The sequence below is a fragment of the Leuresthes tenuis genome, unplaced genomic scaffold (assembly GCF_036924035.1).
Source record: "Leuresthes tenuis unplaced genomic scaffold, fLeuTen1.0.hap1 SCAF_6, whole genome shotgun sequence".
Classification (NCBI taxonomy): Eukaryota; Metazoa; Chordata; class Actinopteri; order Atheriniformes; family Atherinopsidae; genus Leuresthes; species Leuresthes tenuis.
Window position 1 is genome coordinate 32,433,809 of NW_027325360.1, and position 7,459 is coordinate 32,441,267.

Genomic DNA, 7,459 nt, shown 5'->3' on the forward strand with positions numbered 1-7,459 from the left:
TTCTTGCAGCTGAACACCACCTCTCCCGATTTTGATTATGTATGGACCGGCATTTTTACCTTTTCTAACACATTTTTCAGCAATTATGGTTGGAGATTCACACCTACTCACAGCCGAACAACTCCGCTACCGCATTTGATGGTGTATAGTCGGGCATTCTCACCCTTTCTCATCAGCTTTTTGCAAATTATGATCTGACATCCACACCTACTTGCAGTCGAACAGCTCTGCTCCCGCTTTTGATTATGTATGGTTGGATATTCGAACCTTTTCTTAACTGCTTTTTACAAACTTTGGTTGGACGTTCACACCTTCTTGTAGCCGAACACATGCACTCCTGCTTTTGATGATGTATGGTTGGGCATTCGCACCTTTTTTTTTACCCATTTTTCAGGTATTATGGGTGGACATTCACACCTTCTTGCAGCTGAACACCTCCTCTCCCACTTATGATCATGTGTGGTTTGATTTTCGAAAATTTTCTTTCATGTTTTCTAGCAATTATTGATGGACATTTAGACCTTCTTGCAGCTGAACACCACCTCTCCCGATTTTGATTATGTATGGACCAGCATTTTTACCTTTTCTAACACATTTTTCAGCAATTATGGTTGGATATTCACACCTACTCACAGCCGAACAACTCCGCTACCGCATTTGATGGTGTATAGTCGGGCATTCTCACCCTTTCTCATCAGCTTTTTGCAAATTATGATCTGACATTCACACCTACTTCCAGTCGAACAGCTCTGCTCCCGCTTTTGATTATGTTTGGTTAGATATTCGAACCTTTTCTTAACTGCTTTTTACAAACTTTGGTCGGACGTTCACAATATCTTGCAGCCGAACACCTCCGCTTCCGCTCTTGATGGTGTATATTCGGGCATACGAACCTTTTCTTACCCGCTTTTTACAAACCAAGGTCGGACTTTCACACCTTCTCTTAGCTGAACAACTCCGCTCCCTCTTTTGATTGTGTACAGTCGGGTAATTTAACCTTTTCTTACCCGCTTTTTACCATCTATGGTCGGACATTCACACCGTCTTACAGCGGAACACCTCCGCTCCCTCTTTTGATGATGTATGGTTAGGCATTCGCACCTCATTCGCACCTTTTCTTACCCATTTTTCAGTAATTATGGGTAGACATTCACACCTTCTTGCAGCTGAACACCTCCTCTCCCGCTTATGATCATGTGCAGTTTGATATTCGAAGATTTTCTTTCATGTTTTCTAGCAATTATTGATGGACATTCAGACCGTCTTGCAGCTGAAAACCTCCGCTCCCACTTTTGATGGTGTATAGTCGGGCTTTCGAGCCTTTTCTTCCCCGGTTTTTTACAAATTATGGTTGGACATTCAGACCTTCTTGCAGCCGAAAACCTCCACTCCCTCTTTTGATCATACATTGTCGGGCATTCGCACCTTTTCTTAGCCCGCTTTTTACAAACCATGGTCGGACTTTCACACCTTTTAGTAGCCGAACAACTCCGCTCCCGCTATTGATTGTGTACAGTCGGGTATTTTAACCTTTTCTTACCCGCTTTTTACCAACTATGGTTGGACATTCACACCTTCTTACAGCAGAACACCTCCGCTCCCTGTTTTGATTATGTATGGTTTGACATTCGCACCTTCTCTCACCCGCCTTTTACTATGGTCGGCCATTCACAGCTTCCTCTCCCACCATACTTGTATGGTGGGATATTCACACCCACTTCCATCCGAAGACCTCCGCCCCCACTTTTGTTGATATTTAGTCGGTCATTCGCACCTTACCCCGCTTTTGGCAAAACTAATGGCCTTCTTGCAGCCAAACACCTCTGATCTCGCTTTTGATGATGTAAGGTTGGGCATTCAGACCTTGCTTCACCTGCTTTTCACCAAATATAGTCGGACATTCACACCTTCTTGCAGCCAAACGCTTCCGCTTTTAGTGTTCTATGAGGCATTCACATATTTTTTTTCACCGTATTTTATAGATTATGGTTGGAAATTCTCACCCACTCTCATCCGAAGACCTCTCCTCCCGCTTTTGTTAATATATAGTCGGGCATTCGAACCTTTTCTTACCCGCTTTTTACAAATTATGGTCGAACATTCACTCCTACTTGCAGCTGAATACTTCCGCTCCACCTTTTAGGTATGTATGGTTGGCATTTGCACCTCTTTTTATACTGATTGCTGAAGATTAAGTTGTTCTTTCTCAAACTACAAATTTTTTTTAATTGTTGAAACTTGATTTGAAGTGGATAAATAAGGAGGACAAACAGTTTTAAGTCAGGCTGATAGAAGGAATTAATTTTATAGCAAAATCTGTATTTCGTCATATGTCGAGAGATGCTTATTGCTGAAGAAGTTCTTTCTCATTCTACAAAGTACAACGTTGTTTATCGTTGAAACTTGATTAGACATGAATAAATATGAAGGACAAAGCAGTCTTAACTTGGTTTGAGTTAATGAATTCGTTTCATAGGAGAATCTGAATTCGTGCATAACTCATAAAATAGAGCTTATTTTCGGATTCCTGAAGAATGAGTCTGGTTCTTTCTCATAATACAAAGTTTGTTGTTTATTGTTGAAACTTCATCAGAAGTGAAGAAATAAATGAATGCCTATCAACAAATGTGGGATCTAAACTCTAGTGCTTCCTCTAAAATAATTTCCTTTCTCAATTTAGAAATGTGTGTGTGTAAGTCACAACACCCGTGACACCAAAAACGGCTTTCTTTTCTCTACACTCTGCACTATGAGCACACACACCAATCAGAAAGGCTTTTTTCTCTCTTTTCTACATTATGGACTGTGGGGACACAAAACCGCTCTCTCTCTTTTTTTTTTTTATCGTGTGCCAGGGGCGTTGTCTCACGTATTAGATTATGCTTAAGATACGAATGGGTTTATCAGTCACATCAGAATCCATACATACTGATCCTCCCCGTAATAAAATGGTCGGATCTTATCAAACACACTTTGTTTCTTGTGACAATCAAGTCAGCGAAACAGCGTATACACGTCAAGACACTGAATCAAGTTTGCCACAAGAACTCATAAGTTTGGCAGTATTGCTCTGCCGTCAGCAATCATACACCCATTTTATTTTCGTGAGACATGTGCAAGCACCTGTTCATCTACTGTTCTATCACTATGAATTAGTGATCTATTATCAATAAGGATACTTCTACAACTACTATCAAAGTATGTCCAGACTTCTTATGTTGTCAGTTGCCTATATATGAATAAGTGGGTAGCTACTGACAAGCATTAAGCATGTCACACAGCCCAAACATATAACATTTCAGGACACACCACACAGTTAACAACCACAGTGAAGCGTGTCAAAGCCCAAACATGTAACATTCAACAGGACACTTACACAACACATTCAAATCAAACAGTCAGACAACATACAAGAACATATACCCCAGCCGGCATTGCTCCCTGCCTATTTTCGTACAGCACACTATGTGTGCGCACACCTTTATTCACAAACTCTTCAACTTATACTCTTTTACCGAAGCTGCTACAGCTCGATTGGCCGAATACCCTTTATCCTATTTCGGTGAATTTGACATCTGCCTTACATATAACAGATTAGCGGTTTAGCAGTTTTAATTTAGTTTGAGTGAAGGAATTCATTTTATAGCAAAATCCGAAATCGTGAAGAACTCATGAAAGTAAAGCTTATTCTCGGATTCCTGAAACTTTAGATTTGCTCTTTCTTTTACTGCAAAGTACAACGTTGTTTTTTCTTGTTTAAATCTTTCTAGACATGGTAAATATTAAGGACAAAGCAGTTTTCACATAGTTTGAGTGAAGGAATTCATTTTATAGATAAAATCCCAAGAGTCTGCTGAGAAAAGAGAGTGAATGCGAAGTAGACTTTAACACGGCTATGGGAGCGAGCCGAGTGTGGGCTAACCGGGAGAATTGCTTGAAAGAAACGCGACACCGAATGAGCGATCAGAACAAAGCCTCAATACGGGATTCTCGTGGTGTTTTTGTTGCTGCCTTGTCTTCTTGCACAGAGTAAAAGACAAGGCAGCCATCGAATAGGGCCCGATTGTTCCTAGTTGGTCAGCCGAGGAGCAAGGGGGGGGGGGAGCAAGCGTCTCAACCAAGCAAAGCTCACCATGGGGAAGGTGGCTATGCCAACTAGCCTGATGCCCTGCTCCCGCAGTGACGGATAATCGTACCTCTGGTTTCTCTTCATAACGTACAAGTCTTTCGCCTTTTACTAAAGATTTCTGTGGAGAGCAGCACTAATGAGTTGTTTCTATTTTTGGCAGGCTTTACCTTTGCGGGTGAAGCCCTTTCTGTCTGTGCAAAAGAAATCTTCTTACTGTGCAGAGTGACTTCTCTGAGTAGAGTCGCCTTACTTGTTGCGACTGTGCCGATGTTCGAAGCTGGAGTGCAAAGTTGTTGCTTGAATGGTGCTTGCTGGAGCGTGCGGGAGTGCAAAGTTATACCATTTAAAAGGGCTGAAGTGCTCAGTGCTCAGTGCAGCGGGTGGGCGACACTCTGGCCACCTTGAAAACCGAGGTTACATCCACTACCAGGGGCAGCCCAAGTTCTGCCGCAAGTGTGGTGAGCATGGGCACCTGGTTGAGGCTTGTACCAAGGTGTTATGTGGGAAGAGCAGAGAAATTGGGCAAACTTTTGGAGAGTGTCCAAATGGCAGGAAATGTAATCTCTGTGGAGAATTAAATCACCTCTTCAGAGATTGCCCTAAATCTTTTGCCAACAAATTAAAGACGGTAAAGCCACAGTCAAGCCAACAAAGAGAAGGACCAAAGGTGGCAGTTGGTGAACAAAGTGAAGAGGTTGACCCAATAAATTCAAACTTCCCGCCAAAAGCTTGGATTGGAAGTGAGGAGCAAAAAGGGGAGGGGTCTGTAGAGGCCTCACCACTCAGTGTTGAAGTCTGTGAGAATTCACAGGCAGAGGGTGGAGCTACGCTAAATGAGGAGGAAGAGCAGACAGGTGAGTCTAGTGAAGATACTCACCTCCCCGAAGGTCAACAGCCAAAGAGGACGGCATCTGAGCCTCTGATTCCCCAGTTGTATCAGAGAAGAGGGGAAGGGTTAGGTCCCTTTCAGACAGTTCTTCAGTGGAAGAACCTAGAGTCTTCCCCTCCGACTCACCAAATGAGGTCTCCTTTTTAACTTCAGCTCTGCAATCAACCCCCAGGGACTCAAAGTTAAATGCAACATTGCGTCAGAGGCCAACACCGAGAGTCCGAAAAGGAAATATAGATCACCCTACTCACTTTTCACCTAAAGAAATGAAGGAAGAGCTAGTTTCCCAAGAAATAACCTGTGTGTAATTTGTTTTGATAACTTAGAAAAACGAAAATGACATACCTACTTTCCTTTATGCTTTTAATGGTTCTCACCTTCTCAACACTAAATGTGAGAAGTGTGAAATCAAAGACAAGAGCCCAGAGTATTTTATCCTTCTTAGACTCCATAAAATCAGATGTGTTTTTAATACAAGAATGTGGACTACCTTTTTTAAAAAAACATAGACAATGGGAGGAAATGTGGCCCCATTTATCGATATGGAGTGGCTCAAATCAAAATAAAAATGATGGTGTGGCCATTCTAATTAAAAATCCGCATGTTATGGTGAAAGGTAGCACAGTGGTGAGAGACGGACGGGCACTTTTAGCACACTTGAATTTTATGGGGCAAGACTTTAACCTCTTAAATATTTATGGTTTCAATGGAAAAAATGAAAGGTATGACCTTTTAGAAGATATACAGCTTTACATGCTAGGGCAAGTACCTTTAGTTGTAGGAGGGGATTTTAACTGTATCTTGAGCAGGAAAGATAGAAAAAGAGCAGGGGTAGATTTTAAAGTGGATAAGACTTCGATTTTACTTCAGGGCATATGCAGGGATTTTAAGCTTACTGACTGTTTTAAAACCATGCATCCCAGAGAGGAGGGCTTCACCTGGTTTAGTCATGATGGCACCAGAGCCTCTCGCATTGATTATTTCTTTACTAGAGATTGCCCACCCACTGATGTTAGATTAACCCCTGTTTTCTTTTCAGACCACCTTATGCTCTCCTGCACCCTTTCACCCCCTTCTGGTGTGACGGTAGGAAGTGGTCTGTGGAAACTCAACTGTTCCCTGTTGGAGGATGAAATCATAGTCAGTCAGTACAGGGAATGTTATAAAGAGTGGCAGACCCTTCAAGACCTCTACGAAACACATGCACAATGGTGGGAAATGGTGAAGGAAACGACCCAGACTTTTTTTAAACAGCAAGGTAAACGTAAAAAAAGGAAAGAGAATAGATGTATGATGGGACTACATAAACGCTTACAGCGCTACTTTAAACTAAATCAGTGTGGCATAGACTTTAAAGAAGAAATCAAAGATGTCAAAAAGGAAATGTCAGTTTCAGCAGAAATAAAGAGTAAAGGAATTTTTGTAAGAAGCAGGGAGCAGGAAATTGAGGAAGGTGAAAAATAAAGAAAGTTATAAATAAAAAGGAGTGTATTCAAAATCTAAAAAGAGAAGATGGGTTTTTAACAAAATCCACACAAGAGATGATTGAAACTGTACATACCTTTTATAGTAACATGTACAAAGAGAAACCAGTGCACTTGGAAACATCGGCAGAAATCTTAAAATTCGTTGACAAAACCGTAAAAGAGAATGCACACTTGACACAGAATTTTACTGCTTTAGAGTTAAAAAAATGCCTAACAGGTTTTAAGAGAAGTCGAGCTCCGGGTTTAGACGGGCTTCCTGCAGAATTCTATCTGACCTATTGGGACCTTTTATCATCAGACATTTTAGATGTTTTTAAAGATTTTGAAAAACTCGACCGACTGCCTGACAGTTTTAGAGTGGGAATAGTGACTCTACTTTATAAAAAAAATGATAAGACTGACCTAAAGAATTGGAGGCCCATCACACTTTTAAACTTTGACTGTAAACTTTTTAGCAAGGTTTTAGCGACACGGATGTCCTCTGTTTTAGAGGAGGTAATTCACCCAGACCAAACTTGTGCCATCTCAGGGAGACAACTCACCGACAGCCTCGTACTGATTCGAGACATCATTGATTACGCTAGAGACAGAAACACCCGGCTTGTCATCTTAAATTAGACTTTGAAAAAGCATTTGATCGGGTCTCGCATCAATATCTCTTTCAGGTGTTGCAGCCATCGAAAAGCGGCCCCGATTGTTCCTACTTGGTGAGCTTTGCTTGGTTGAGACGCTTGCCCCCCCCCCCCCCCCCCCCCCGCCCCTGCTCCTCGGCTGACCAAGTAGAAACAATCTATTCGATGGCTGCCTTGTCTTTTACTCTGTGCAAAAGACAAGGCAGCCACAAACACCACGGGAACACCGTATTGAGGCTTTGTTCTGACCACTCATTCGGGTGTCGCGTTTCTTTCAAGCAATTCTCCCGGTTAGCCCGCACTCGGCTCGCTCCCCAGAGCC

The 7,459-nt window shown here is 42.1% G+C and overlaps 1 non-coding gene across 1 annotated transcript; it reads left to right on the forward strand.

Annotated features, from left to right (window-relative positions):
* The first annotated feature begins 4,193 nt into the window (after positions 1-4,193).
* On the forward strand, positions 4,194-4,307 carry LOC140310771 (U5 spliceosomal RNA). Its single transcript, XR_011916810.1, has one exon. It is a non-coding gene; the product is annotated as a U5 spliceosomal RNA (small nuclear RNA).
* Positions 4,308-7,459: the final 3,152 nt, after the last annotated feature.